The sequence below is a fragment of the Schistocerca cancellata genome, chromosome 1 (genome assembly GCF_023864275.1).
Source record: "Schistocerca cancellata isolate TAMUIC-IGC-003103 chromosome 1, iqSchCanc2.1, whole genome shotgun sequence".
Taxonomy (NCBI): Eukaryota; Metazoa; Arthropoda; class Insecta; order Orthoptera; family Acrididae; genus Schistocerca; species Schistocerca cancellata.
Genome location: NC_064626.1, coordinates 905,029,041 through 905,044,626, shown reverse-complemented (window position 1 = coordinate 905,044,626; position 15,586 = coordinate 905,029,041).

Here is a 15,586-nt window from a genome sequence, read left to right as displayed (position 1 = left end):
CCGCGTGAGACGACGCTTCATCCAGTCCCAAACATGCCCAATGGGGGACAGATCCGGAGATCTTGCTGGTCAGGGTAGTTGACTTACACCTTCTAGAGCACGTTGGGTGGCACGGGATACATGCGGACGTGCATTGTCCTGTTGGAACAGCAAGTTCCCTTGCCGGTCTAGGAATGGTAGAACGATGGGTTCGATGACGGTTTGGATGTACCGTGCACTATTCAGTGTCCCCTCGACGATAACCAGTGGTGTACGGCCAGTGTAGGAGATCGCTCCCCACACCATGATGCCGGGTGTTGGCCCTGTGTGCCTCGGTCGTATGCAGTCCTGATTGTGGCGCTCACCTGCACGGCGCCAAACACGCATACGACCATCATTGGCACCAAGGCAGAAGCGACTCTCATCGCTGAAGACGACACGTCTCCATTCGTCCCTCCATTCACGCCTGTCGCGACACCACTGGAGGCGGGCTGCACGATGTTGGGGCGTGAGCGGAAGACGGCCTAGCGGTGTGCGGGACCGTAGCCCAGCTTCATGGAGACGGTTGCGAATGGTCCTCGCCGATACCCCAGGAGCAACAGTGTCCCTAATTTGCTGGGAAGTGGCGGTGCGGTCCCCTACGGCACTGCGTAGGATCCTACGGTCTTGGCGTGCATCCGTGCGTCGCTGCGGTCCGGTCCCAGGTCGACGGGCACGTGCACCTTCCGCCGACCACTGGCGACAACATCGATGAACTGTGGAGACCTCACGCCCCAGGTGTTGAGCAATTCGGCGATACGTCCACCCGGCCTCCCGCATGCCCACTATACGCCCTCGCTCAAAGTCCGTCTACTGCACATACGGTTCACGTCCACGCTGTCGCGGCATGCTACCAGTGTTAAAGACTGCGATGGAGCTCCGTATGCCACGGCAAACTGGCTGACACTGACGGCGGCGGTGCACAAATGCTGCGCAGCTAGCGCCATTCGACGGCCAACACCGCGGTTCCTGGTGTGTCCGCTGTGCCGTGCGTGTGATCATTGCTTGTACAGCCCTCTCGCAGTGTCCGGAGCAAGTATGGTGGGTCTGACACACCGGTGTCAATGTGTTCTTTTTTCCATTTCCAGGAGTGTACAACATTAATGCAATAATTGCTCAAAATGATGTCCGTCAACCTCAATGCATTTGGCAATACGAGTAACAACGACATTCCTCTCAACAGCGAGTATTTCGCCTTCCGTAATGTTCGCACATGCATTGACAATGCGCTGACGCATGTTGTCAGGCGTTGTCGGTTGATCACGAAAGCAAATATCCTTCAACTTTCCCCACAGAAAGAAATCCGGGAACATCATATCCGGTGAACGTGCGGGCCATGGTATGGTGCTTTGACGACCAATCCGCCTGTCATGAAATATGCTATTCAATACCGTTTCAACCGCACGCGAGCTATGCGCCGGACATCCGTCATGTTAGAAGTACATCGCCATTCTGTCATGCAGTGGAACATATTGTAGTAACATCGGTGGAACATTACGTAGGAAATCAGCATACATTGCACCATTTAGACTGCCATCGATAAAATGGGGGCCAATTATCCTTCCTCCCATAATGCCGCACCTTACATTAACCCGCCAAGGTCGCTGATGTTCCACTTGTCGCAGTCATCGTAGATTTTCCGTTGCCCAATAGTGCATATTATGCCGGTTTACGTTACCGCTGTTAGTGAATGACGCTTCGTGGCTAAATAGAACGCGTGCAAAAAAATCTGTCATCGTCCCGTGATTTCTAAAAATGGTTCAAATGGCTCTGAGCACTATGGGACTCAACATCTTAGGTCATAAGTCCCCTAGAACTTAGAACTACTTAAACCTAACTAACCTAAGGACATCACACACACCCATGCCCGAGGCAGGATTAGAACCTGCGACCGTAGCAGTCCTCCGGTTCCGGACTGCAGCGCCAGAACCGCTAGACCACCGCGGCCGGCCGTAATTTCTCTTGTGCCCAGTGGCAGAACTGTACACGACGTTCAAAGTCGTCGCCATGCAATTCCTGGTGCATAGAAATATGGTACGGGTGCAATCGATGTTGATGTAGCATACTCAACACCGACGTTTTTGAGATTCCCGCGCAATTTGTCCGCTACTGATGTGCGGATTAGCCGCGAAAGCAGCTAAAACGCCTAAATGGGCATCATCATTTGTTGCAGGTCGTGGTTGACGTTTCACATGTGGCTGAACACTTCCTGTTTCCTTAAATAACGTAACTATCCGGCGAACGGTCCGAACACTTGGATGATGTCGTCCAGGATACCGAGCAGCATACATAGCACACGCCCGTGGGAATTTTGATCACAATAGCCATGCATCAACACGATATCGACCTTTTCCGCAATTGGTAAACGGTCCATTTTAGCACGGGTAATGTATCACGAAGCAAATACTGTCCGCACTGGCGGAATGTTACGTGATACCACGTACTTACACGTTTGTGACTATTACAGCGCCATCTATCTCAAAGCGAAAAAAGTGGTCCAACTAAAACATTCATATTTCTTTACGTGCTACATGATTATGCAATAAAAAATAGGGGTTCCTCTTTTTTAAAAAACGCAGTTGATATCCGTTTGACCTATGACAGCTCCATCTAGCGGGCCAACCACAGCGCCATCTGGTTTCCCCCTTCAAGCTAGACGAGTTTCGTTCTTTGTACGTTTTTCGTTTGATGCTTATTTCGTGAGATATTTGGCCCAGTCACTATCAATGGACCACCCTGTAGTTTATCTATTTGTCTACCTATTCTTTTTTTTATTTCTATACTCACAGGAAAAATATTGCAGCACTAAGAAGAAGCAGTGAAACATAAAGGGAAGTCGGTAGGTGTGCTTCTACCTTTGAAAACAGATATCTATTCATGTTTCGTGCCACTCGCATAAGAGTGCCGCTACCAGCGCCACTAAGAGGATGCAAATCAGGTTTGCTTTAAATACACGCTGTAACGACCCTGAGCGTTATTTATCCTTAAGGTTGGACATATAGAGTTAATGTTCGCCCAGAATGCATTTAAGGTGACAAGGAGGCCATCATCAACATTTCACTGCCTTAGAACTAGCTCTTGTATTGGGGCTCCGAGCCAAACACCTTGGAGTGTGCATTCCACTGACCCCAAACCACCACCATTTGTGATTTCAATATGTAAAGCTAAAAGCTGCTTCTGCCCTGGTGCAAGTGATGGCCGTATGTTGGTTAGAAGGGGGACCTACACTCAACCTGTCTGCGTGCTAAACACACTCGACCTACATCTGGATTTATGGCCAGCGGAGCGATTTCTTATGATACGAAGAGCACTCTCGTGCTTATCCCACCCACCCTGGCTTCAAATTTGTTGATTCGACCTGTTATCCTGCCGTTCATGGACGGAATTTCAGGAATTTTTTCCAATAGCATAACGTTCACCAGCACATCTCAGTTGTAACCCAACATGGTCAACAGAGTGTCGAGATGTTGCCTTGGCCTGATCGATCACCTAATCTGTTTCCAGTCGAGCACATAAGGGACGTCATCGGACGACAATTCCAGCGTCACCCACAAACAATATTAGCCGTCCCTATATTGACAGACCAAGTGCAACAACCATGAAACTCCATCCCACAAACTGATATCTGCCAACTATACAACACAATGCATGCACGTTTGCATGTTTGCATTCAAGGTTCTGGTCGTTACACTGCTTAGTAATGTACCAACATTTTACATCTGTAATAACTTATCTCACGTTAGTATTAAGCAGTAGTCATGCAAGGTTAATCGCTTAAATATGTTACCTAGACAAATGTATTTACGAAATTACATTACTCTACATTATTTATTTTTTGGTGCTGCTATTTTTTCCGTCAGTATAAGTGACCTGCCAGTCTTATATACATTCTTAACGTGTGTATCGTAGACTAATTATGTGTAATTAATTCACGTGGTGTACTATGCCATACGCTAAATAAATAAATAAATATTGCTATAACCTAAGGGAAACTATAAACAGTCCAACAAATATACAAATATTAAATAAATCAATAGCGTTGGCGATAGAATTACAACCATGGGGAAAATCATGAAACGAGAAAAAACCAGTGAGTTTATAAGATAGTATCACAATTAAACTGAATAACAGTACTGTGACCATAGTTCGCAACTTTAAACTATATTTAATAATCACTTTGGAAGTGTAGTAGCAAACTTAGCATCAAACACCTCAGTTGAAGAAGCAAGGCAATTTGTTAAAAATTCCTATCAATTTATTGAAGTTAATGGAATTATAAAAGGTCATTTAAAATTGATGTTGACTGAATGCAGAATAAAATTAAGAACAATTGTTGTAAGTTCATATAGAAATAAGTTATGAACATTGTGTTATATGTGATCCATCACAAAAAAATATTTTTAATTGGGGGTCATGTGAAATAAATCTAGATTACAACAGTCGAATTTCCTTTCTCACATTTATCTCCAAACTATACTCAAAAGTAATGTTACATGTAACGATGAAGAATTTACTTGGTTCGAGCTAGAGTGTAAGGAAAGGGTGCTCGAGTGAGAATGCGATTAATACATAAACTCATAAAACACCAGAAGCGTTGAAAACCTTCAGTTGGCGTCTTTTGACACCTATCACAACCATTTTATTCTGTTGACGATGATGCTTCACATCATTATTGTCATTATTATTATTATTATTATTGTTACCTCCACCACCACCACCAACACTATAATCTACGACCCTTTTACTTGGATGCGTTTTCAGTCCACCTCTATTTAATTTTTGTTAGCTATTATAATGCCTTAGAACCCCTTTAGTTCCCTGAGCGGTGTATCTGTTTTGCCAATACGCATGTATCCATTGCATACTGAGCAATCTTCTGTATTTAGTGTTTTCGTGTTACAGACTTTTATGATATGGTCATAAGTAAATACTGGTAACTTACATTGATTGTGAAATATCCGTTTCAGACGTATAGGACTATGTTTTCAAACTCTGTTTAGTTTACCAAAGTATTTTAGGTCCAATTTCGATCATGCATTTGTTTATATATCTGTCTATTCAGTGACTGCCTTCATCAACAATAAATACGAAAGCTCATCAACTGGTTATACGAATCATTGTTAATTTTTACCACTATGATTTTTGTCATGGTCGCTATGGATTGGCGGGCCGCTGTGGCCGAGCGGCTCTAGGCCCTTCAGTCTCGAACCGCGCGACCGCTACGGTCGCAGGTTCGAATCCTGTCTCATGCATGGATGTGTGTGATGTCCTTAGGTTAGTTAGGTTTAAGTAGTTCTAAGGTCTAGGGGAACTGATGACCTCAGATGTTGAGTCCCATAGTGCTCAGAGCCATTTGAACCATTCGCTATTGATTCATTAGTCTTACTGTAATAAATTTTTGCCTACTTTCAAATTTACCCTAATACGATATACAATTCGTTATTGAAGTCACCTACACTAGATGCACACAGTTTATTGTCATCAACATAAGGATAGTGATTCAGATTTGTTACGTTGCTCCGTATTCCATCCGCTTTTATCGGGCCTCACTTCTCCTTTCAGTAATAAATTTCTCACTATCCTGAGGATGACTAATGGCAGATGTAGCATTCTGAATGGTGGGCTCCATGTGGTTCCCAGGTTGTGCAGCGACCGTAAACCAAAAAATTACCAAATAAGCAGCAACAAGTAGCAAAATCATGGTTTCTTTATTTACTTTTGCAAATCGATTTCAACTGATTAACAGCCATCATCGGTGCTTTCAACGAATATGTGCCCTGAGTAGTAACACTGTCTTAAACAGACTTCTGCTTAAGACAGTGTTACTACTGAGGATGGAGCCGAGCGACCGCTACGGTCGCAGGTTCCAATCCTGCGTCGGGCATGGATGTGTGTGATGTCATTAGGTTAGTTAGGTTTAATTAGTTCTAAGTTCTAGGTGACTGATGACCTCGGAAGTTAAGTCGCATATTGCTCAGAGCCATTTGAACTACTCAGGATACATATTCGTTGAAAGCACCAATGACGGCTGTTAATCAGTTGAAATCGATTTGCAAAAGTAAATAAAGAAAACATGATTTTGCGACTGGTTGCTGCTTATTTGGTAATTAGATGTAGCATTGATATACAAGATGTCCATAATTAAATTACCACTTTCAAAATCCCGTAGTAAGAGAACCACTGCTCAGAATGACGTCCAGATGGAACAGGGGGAAACGTCATGGAACAAACAAAAATTTAAGGAAAATTTTAACAACAGGTACACTGTAAGCCTCTTAATGTAAATGGGGTCGGCTACGAGTGACAGATGAATGGTAATACGTCGGCTATGGTTTGAATTGTACATTAGACTACATGTACTGTTCAATGTGCTTGCGCGCACAATTTTGGGAGTTTGTTAGGTAAGCCCACTCACTATGCGAGATCGCACAATACAGGATAGGAAAAATTGGTTTTTATTTGTCATGGGGCCAAAAACGCATAAAAAGAAAAATGATATCTGTTTATATTTGTGAAACTGGCGCAATTCAGGTACGTTCGTAAACTGGAGCACTGCCCACATTAAAAAAAAAATGGTTCTGAGTACTGTGGGACCTAACATCTGCCACATTTTTCAGATAATCCCACAGCTAGAAGTCAAACTAACTGCGATCAGGTGATCTGGATGGCCACGCTGCAGGAGAATGGCTGATAATTGTAACATTTTCGAAATGCCTCTGTAGCAGCCGCTTCACTGGCTGTACAATGTGCGAAGGAGCGCCATCCTGCATGGAAATGATCCTACCCACGCAACCATGGTGTTGAATGGCTCGTATGACGTTGGCGTGCAAAAGTTTACCAGTGACGGTATAGGTAACAGGACCCGCAGGATTCACCTCTTCGAAAAGTTACGGCTCTACGATAAACGAAGCCACGAACCCACACCACACAGTCAGCTTTGCAGATTCAAGTAGTACCGGTGGATCCGCGTGTGGACTCTCCGTTGCCCATATTCTGCATTTCTGCGTATTGACACGTCACTGAAGATAGAAATGGGCTTCGTCTGTCCAGAGAATGCTCCAAGGCCATTCATTGTCCACTTCCATGCGAGCGAGAAATTCCAGAGCGAATGTCTGTCTTGCTGGCAGAAGGCTACTCCTGAACATGAGTGATTTTGTATGGACAGCAATGCACGATGTTTCGTAGGATTTTATGAGTCGTGCAGGCGTGTCCAACGCACAATATGTTTGCCTACCACCGCTCGACCTCTCTTGCAATGCTATGGCTACGTCTTCGACAGACGTCGGATCTACTGCATTCCTTCCTCTGCCTCATTGCACTTGAAAAGGGCTTGTCTTTTCGAATTTTGTAATCATTTTCTCCAGATCCTTAGCAGACATGAGACCAATGCCTTTTCTCATAGCCTTTAGTGTCCGGAACCACTGTAGGGCTACTGGCGCACAGTCACGTTCTTTGTAAAAAAAGCTTTACCAGCAGCACGCGATCCTTCACGGAGACAGTTATGTTGAGCACCTCTGTCGCAAACTGAGGAACAGCCGCGTGCCACGCGTTTATCGGTGTGGATGTTCTGACGCTTACAGCGCAGTCTAGTAGTGAAATTTTCATTAAACTTTTTTTCCATGACGTTTCCCCTGCAGGTTGAGCGCGCGATGCCGATGAGTGCGGACAACGGAACGCGCGCGTCCGAGCCAGCCGGCTCGGTCGCGCCGGGGCCGGCCGCTGGCCGGTCGGTGGGGCCTGCCCCGCCGGCCGTCCCGGCGGCCGCTCCCCACAGGACGGATACAACGGCGACGACCCCTGCAACGACAACGGATTCTGACAGGCAAGATAGTGAGCACAGGACTACGGCGAGTGATATGCGAATGCAGAGCGGAGGACAACGTACGTCAAACACCTATGACGAGAGGCATCAGCTAACACAGAACGATCGGCAACAACTAGAACTAAGATGCGAAATACAACACATGATTCTGCAAAGTTAGGAAGTATACGACAACCGCACTAGTACCAATGTCCGCAGCTCGTGGTCGTGCGGCAGCGTTCTCGCTTCCCACGCCCGGGTTCCCGGCTTCGATTCCCGGCGGGGTCAGGCGTTTTCTCTGCCTCGTGATGACTGGGTGTTGTGTGATGTCCTTAGGTTAGTTAGGTTTAAGTAACTCTAAGTTCTAGGGGACTGATGACCATAGATGTTAAGTCCCATAGTGCTCAGAGCCATTTGAACCTTTTGGCACTAGTACAGTTCCTCCTTCGCAGCCTGAAGAACAAGTAGACGACGTGGAACAATTTTCTCCACCAGACGACGACGACGAAATGGAGGGAGTCTCCTCTGTAGAAGTTTGGACCATGCAGCCCACCGACGAAGAGGGCGATTTTACACTAGTTCGCCAAAGAAAACGACTCAACGCTTCTCCTAACAAGGGAACCTTCCCATCGCACCCCCCTCAGATTTAGTTATAAGTTGGCACAGTGGATAGGCATTGAAAAACTGAACACAGATCAATCGAGAAAACAGGAAGAAGTTGTGTGGAACTATGAAAAAATAAACAAAATATACAAACTGAGTAGTCTATGCGCAAGATAGACAACATCGCGGATAATATGCACTCAGGAGCGCTGTGGTCCCGTGGTTAGCGTGAGTAGTTGCGGAACGAGAGTTCCTTCGTTCAAGTCTTCCGTCGAGTGAAAAGTTTACTTTTTTTATTTTGGCAAAGTTATGATCTGTCCGTTCGTTCGTTGACGTCTCTGTTCGCTGTAGTAAGTTTAGTGTCTGTGTTTTGCTACCGCACCGCAAAACTGTGTGATTAGTAGACGAAAGGGCATGCCTCTCCAATGGGAACCGAAAACATTTGATCGCAAGATCATAGGTCAACCGATTCCTCCACAGGAAACCACGTCTGATGTATTCTATACGGCACTGGTGATGGTATGTGCGTCACATGACAGGAATATATTGTCGACCCACCTAACGTGTGCACTTGGCGAATGGGTAAAAAGATTCTTCTACCTTACCCGATTTAGGTTTTCTTGTGGATGTGATAATCACTCCCAAAAAAGTGATGAAAACATAAGAGTTTGTAACATAAACTCCAACAAATGAATGCAACAGTTTCCCAGTCGCACAGTTTTCCCTGTGCTCTGCCAAAACATATGTTTTTAACGTTTTCAAATTTTTCCGTGTGTAGACCGTCAAATCCTGCATATGTCCAAGCAAATCTGAACATGTCCTGGAATTTTGGAGAGCGAAGTTGATTATGTGTGAGTGCCTGAACTTTGATAATTGTCTGAAAGTAAAAAATAAATTAAAAATTTCACTCGAGGGAAGACTTGAACCAAGGACCTGTCATTCCGCAGCTGCTCACGCTAACCACGGGACCACGGCATTCCTAACCTTGCCGTATCCTTGTTGTTGCCTATCTTCACATGGACTACTCAGTTTGTATATTTTGCTTATTTTTTTCATAGTTCCACACAACTTCTTCCTGTTTTCTCGCTTGATCTATGATCAATTTTTCAAGGCCTATCCACTGTGCCAACTTATAACTAAATCTGAGTCGGGTGCGATGAGGAGGTTCCCTTGTAAGCAGAACAACTCTCGGAAGCGACAACGTCCAGAAGAACTGAAAACTTCCAACCGTTATGCGGTTATTGCGACGGAAGATACTACAGATGCTCCAGAACGTATGGACCAGACGAGTGATGTCAATCTCGAAGCAGATAAAGAGGGGACAGATGGCTCTGGCCGGAACTTACTACGCAAAGTCCCGCCCGTTACTATTTACCATACCAAGAACTACATGGAACTCAACAAGGCGCTGAAAGCGAATATTGACGGCAGACTTAAGGCCATCTACCAACGAGACAGGATCAAATATCACTTTGACTCCTATGAAGATCAACGGCGGGCCATCAATTTCTTTGTGTCGAATGACATCCACTCTTTGCACATCAGGCCGCGGAGGACAAGGACCTCAAAGTGGTTGTCAAACGTCTACCTGCCGAAGTTACGGAGGAAGAACTGAAAGACGCACTGATAGAGAAGGGATTCCCTGTCATCAACGTCCACCAGTTTAAAAATCGAGACGACAAGACGAAGGAATTACGACCTCAAGATGCTTACTGTGTCACGTTGCCAGCCCAAAAGGAAAAATACAAGATTTACGACATCAAATACCTTCTATATACTAAAGTCGTTATTGAAACCTACAACAGACAAGAAGGACTTGTTCAATGTCGCCACTGCCAGCGATTCGAACATACACCCAATTATTGCAGCTTGCCTGCTCGCTGCGTTCGATGTGGAGAGCAACACTGATCTTCAGCATGTAGTCATCCCCGAGGGGCTCCACCGAAATGTGATAACTGTTAAAAGGACCATCCTGCCACATGGCGTGGCTGCCAGAAGTACCAGGAACTTCTCAGGAAATATACCCAACGGTCTTCCCCGCAGCCCTCTCAACGAAGGACTCGTGTCATACGGAACTCCAACCTGACGCCACACCCTCCGCCCCACCGTCAGCAAACGCCACAAGAACAGCCAGCGGCGACACGGCAGCCAGTAACACAGCCTCCTCCTGGAGCACTTCCACCTCGACAGCACCGCCAACATTATTCATACGCCCACGCTGCATCACCACGCCGACCGGAACCGGAAACCTACGTCTCACCAGCTCATTTGATGGAATCTATAGCTCCAGCGCTCTCTGATGTCGCGAAATTTCTCACCGCCGTGCAGCAACGACTAGTGGGGATACTTTGTTTAATCGAAAGTGTATTGAAGGCCTTTGGAACAACTGAAGATGGATCGCCCTGGGACCACGAGAAACCTGAAAATCTGTATATGGAACGCCAACGGAATGAAACACAAGAAAACGGAATTCACTGAATTTTTACAACGTCACAAAATCGACATCGCACTTGTATCGGAGACGCACCTTCGTCCAACAACTGAGCTCAGATTTCGTAACATGTACGTCTATAGAACGGACAGACAAGGCCAACGAGGTGGAGGGACCGCAGTTCTGCTTAAAAGGGAACTGCGGCACCATCATGAAACACTACCACACCTCCAACATCTGGAGGCAACAGCAGTAACGGTTCGATCGGCGGCAGGCAACATCACTTTCATTGCGGCGTACAACAGCCCCGGTAAAAACCTGGTGCCAGATGACCTACGGAGTATCTTCACCAATTTTGACAAAATCTTCCTAGGAGGTGACCTTAACAGCAAGCACGTCGCGTGGAATTCCCTGCGTACGAACCCTCGTGGACGAACTTTGATTGCCATGGAAGAAGAACTGGGCATCACAGTCCATGGCCCACGAGAGCCCACACTGATTCCTTACGTCGATCGGCAAGAAGCAGACGTCCTAGATATTGCTGTCCTAAAAAATATTGAGACGAACCTCCAGTTCCGCACCGTCGACGATCTTTCGTCTGACCACCGACCTGTTATCAGCATAGTGGAAAACGCAACGGCCAACCTTCCGCCCCCAACCTCACAAACTCTGAACTGGGGCCAATTTCAGACATATCTTGACAACAATATCTGCCCGACGCAGGACGTTTCAACACCGGAAGCCATCGACATCGCGGTACAAACTTTGACGCAGAAGATAAAGGTAGCCAAACGGAGGGCAACTACTCACACGGTCTACCCTGTAGCAGCTTTCGACGCGTTCCCGCCTCTACTCCAAGAACTGAAGACACAGAGAAACAGGAGCAGGCGACGTTGGCTCCGCTATAGAAACCCGATCGATCGACGAGAAACACACGTCTTAACACGAGAATTGCACAGGAGAGTGGCCGAGTGGCGACAGCAGGTCTGGGAAGATAAGATGGATGAATACTTACTTCGAACCAAGAACGAATGGCAGGTAGTCAAGAACATACGACACCAGCGGCCACCTAAACGAGCCATCCGAGGACCAGATGGCCTCCTCTATGACGAACTCGCCCAGGCAGAGCTGTATGCTACGACTTACCAAGAACCAGCGACCCCCGTGAACGCCGTCCGCCTGCAAGAACAGGAAGCCGTCGTTACAGCAGCATGGACTGCTTTTCGTACTGCGCCTGTGCAGAGCCGCCCACAACTCACCACACCAGCAGAGATCCGTAAAATTATCCGGAAGACGCGGAATAATGCGCCGGGTAACGACACCATAAGCAACACCGATTTGAAACAGTTGCCCAGGAAGCCAACTGTGCTCCTTACCCGAATTCTCAACAGCTGTCTTCTGCAGGGATATTTTCCTACGGCATGGAAGAAGGCTCGAGTATTTCCAATACCCAAGCCAGGTAAAGACCCAGCAGAACCCAACAGTTACCGGCCAATTAGCCTCTTGCCGACCCTTGGCAAGGTGCTCGAGAGAGTGATGATGCAGAGGCTCCATGACACGCTTACAGGGCATGATGTTATACGACCCGAACAATTCGGTTTCAAGGACAAGTTATCTGCCGAACTTCAACTTCTACGGATCACCGAACGGATACAAGAAGGATACAAGAAGCAGCACTTCACGATTGGTGTCTTCCTTGACATCGAAAAAGCTTACGATAAGGTGTGGCGGCCCAACCTTATCGTCAAACTGCATCGCACTACCCCTATTGCGGATTGTTACATTAGACTCATAGACAGCTTTCTGCAGGACAGGAAACTGTATATCCGAGTCGACGATAAAAACTCCGAAATGAAACTGATCTCCGCAGGAATTCCGCAGGGCTCTGTCATTTCGCCTCTACTTTTCAACTTATATATAAATGACATCCCAACAGTCCCCCTTGTTACGGCGAGTTTTTATGCGGACGATACGGCCTTTCTGACAACTGGACGACACTTGGACCAGCTAATCGCTAGGATGCAACGGCTACTTGCTGTAACGGAACGCTGGGCGCTGCAAAATAAGATAACGATCAACCCGACGAAGACGGCAGCCGTTCTGTTCACACGGAGGAAACCAGTTCTCAACGACAGACTCCAAATAGCTGACCACTTTATCCCATTGTCGCCGGGAGTGAAGTATCTCGGTGTCTACCTTGACAAAAAATTACTCTTTACGCAGCATATTGACGACAAAAAGACGGCAGCCCAGAAGATGGCCAGGTCATTGATTCCGTTCCTGAAGTGTAAGGATCTCAACCCTAAGACTAAACTCCAATTGTATAAGGCAACGATGGAACCCACAATGTTGGAAAATCTGTAGGCTGCAGAGCGGCGTCCTAAGCTGCTGCCAGCCCGCCCCCTTCGGGGGGAACTGAAATTCAATAAAGGAAAAAAAAAAAAAAAACACAATGTTGAATGGCTCCACCTCGTGGGGAACTACGTGCGTCTCCAACTACAACAAACTCCAAGCGCCGCAAAACATTTGCTATCGATGGATCACAGGAGCTCCATGGTGGACAAGAAACGTCGACATCCGCATCCGCGAAAAAAATGGTCCAACTGAAACATTCATATTTGTTTACGTACTACAGGAATATGTAATAAAAATGGGAGTTCCTATTTTTAAAAAACGCAGTTGATATGCGTTTGACGTATGGCAGCGCCATCTAGCGGGCCAACCATAGCGCCATCTGGTTTCCCCCTTCAAGCTAGACAATTTTCGTTCTTTGTGTTTTTTTCGTTTGACGCTTATTTTGTGAGATATTTGGCCCGATCACGATCAATGGACCACCCTATATATGTTACGGACAATGAATAAATACGGGAAATGTTGATCTGGGGTAGTCATTAAGGACACTGCTTATTTTAGAGGGCAATAACGTGAATTCAAGGAAGTTAAAAAAATTACTTGCTAAATGCCAATGTATTAAGAAATTCGAATTTTATATGAAGTATGCAAGAATCCTTAAACTATTTCGTCACTTATGTAAATTCCCAGCCGTTAACGTTATTGTATTGACGTATAGAGGAGTAATAGGATATAACGTTACTGTCCGCGAAAAAACGTTATTTCCTACTTCACTTCATAGTCCATAGTACATACGTTCTTCATTTCACTAACATAGCATGAAGCATTTTCTTGAGAGTAACATAAAAACTTTCTCAAAATCTATTAATTCTATGCGAAGAGAGACTTCATAGTCGTTGCTGCATTCGAAAATTTCGTTCATAGCATGTATTGGTCCATTGCATTTTATTCAATTCTAAAGTAGATCTAATTGATTAACTTAACCCTTGTGTCCACATTGGGTTACCTGGGTAACTTTCATCACTGCCAGTTTATCAGATGTTCAGATGTGTGTGAAATCTTATGGGACTTAACTGCTAAGGTCATTAGTCCCTAAGCTTACACACTACTTAACCCAAATTATCCTAAGGACAAACACACACACCCATACCCGAGGGAGGACTCGAACCCCCGCCGGAGCCAGTTTATCAGGTATGTTGAAACTAGCGTACGTAAGCCTCAGTTTATTTCTGATTTGCGTCTACATAAATGTAATAATAAAATCAAAATATAAGCATTACTATGTACAAGAATATAATGCGTTGTCTAATACTGTACGGATTACCCAGGTAACTACATATCTCCATTAGAACAGATGTAAAGTTGACAAATGATTTTATATAATATGTTAGTAGTTTTATTATTTATTAGGTTATTGAGCAATAATAGATTTAGAGGGTTCTCGTATATCAACCATGACACTCCAGTACGTTAATGAATAGTTCATAATGTTGTGAACAGTAGCCAGCAACAATTAGTATGCATTTTTGTAACGATTTTGTTACATACCCAGAGCTGAGTGTTGCCAACCGTGCCTGTACGACAATAATTTCATTGAGTTACCCAGTAACCAGGTTATAGAACAAACCATAATTTTTTGTGTATAGACACAGGGTTAAAACAAAAGTTTTTTCCTCCTGTGCGTGGTAAACGGTTGCTTCTAAATGAAAATACTTATGATCTGTATGTCGTAAATGCGCTCTTTTTACAGACAGTCTATGGTTTTAACAAATAGACCTAATACGACAATCGGACTGTGCTCTTAGGACTGTGCCCCAGTTCAGGTAGACGTACTATCTGTGTTTAGCTTTCTACAAACACACACATTCACTCAATCACACACATACAAGGCAAACAGAACGTAAGGTAAAAAATAAAGCACTACAACAGTGGTAGCAATAGCAGTAGTAGTAACTGAATGGCTGTATGTCTGCATAAGTGTTTAATCTGACAGAGATAAATTTTCCACAAAGCACTGTCTGTAATTAATATGGCAGTAAATTAATAATATTAAATAAAGCCATAATTTAAGAGTTCTCTGTTGAGTAAGCGCAGTTTAAGTGGCTGTGTGTTTACAGAGCGGTACCAAAACTAACGGCGACCCCAAATCCGTCGTTGATTAGTATTGACGGTTAATATGGCGATGTATGGTTACTAAACGTAAATAAATTTGTTGAAAATTTCTCGAAGTCATAATACGTCTTTGTAACACTATTCGTAGACAAGAAGTGTTTTAAATAAATTCAGGTAAGCTATACTGACGGGATTCAGTGAATTATTTTGTAGAACATACAAACAGCTGTTATAGGAAAAATTTACATCTATACAATTATTTATTTCAG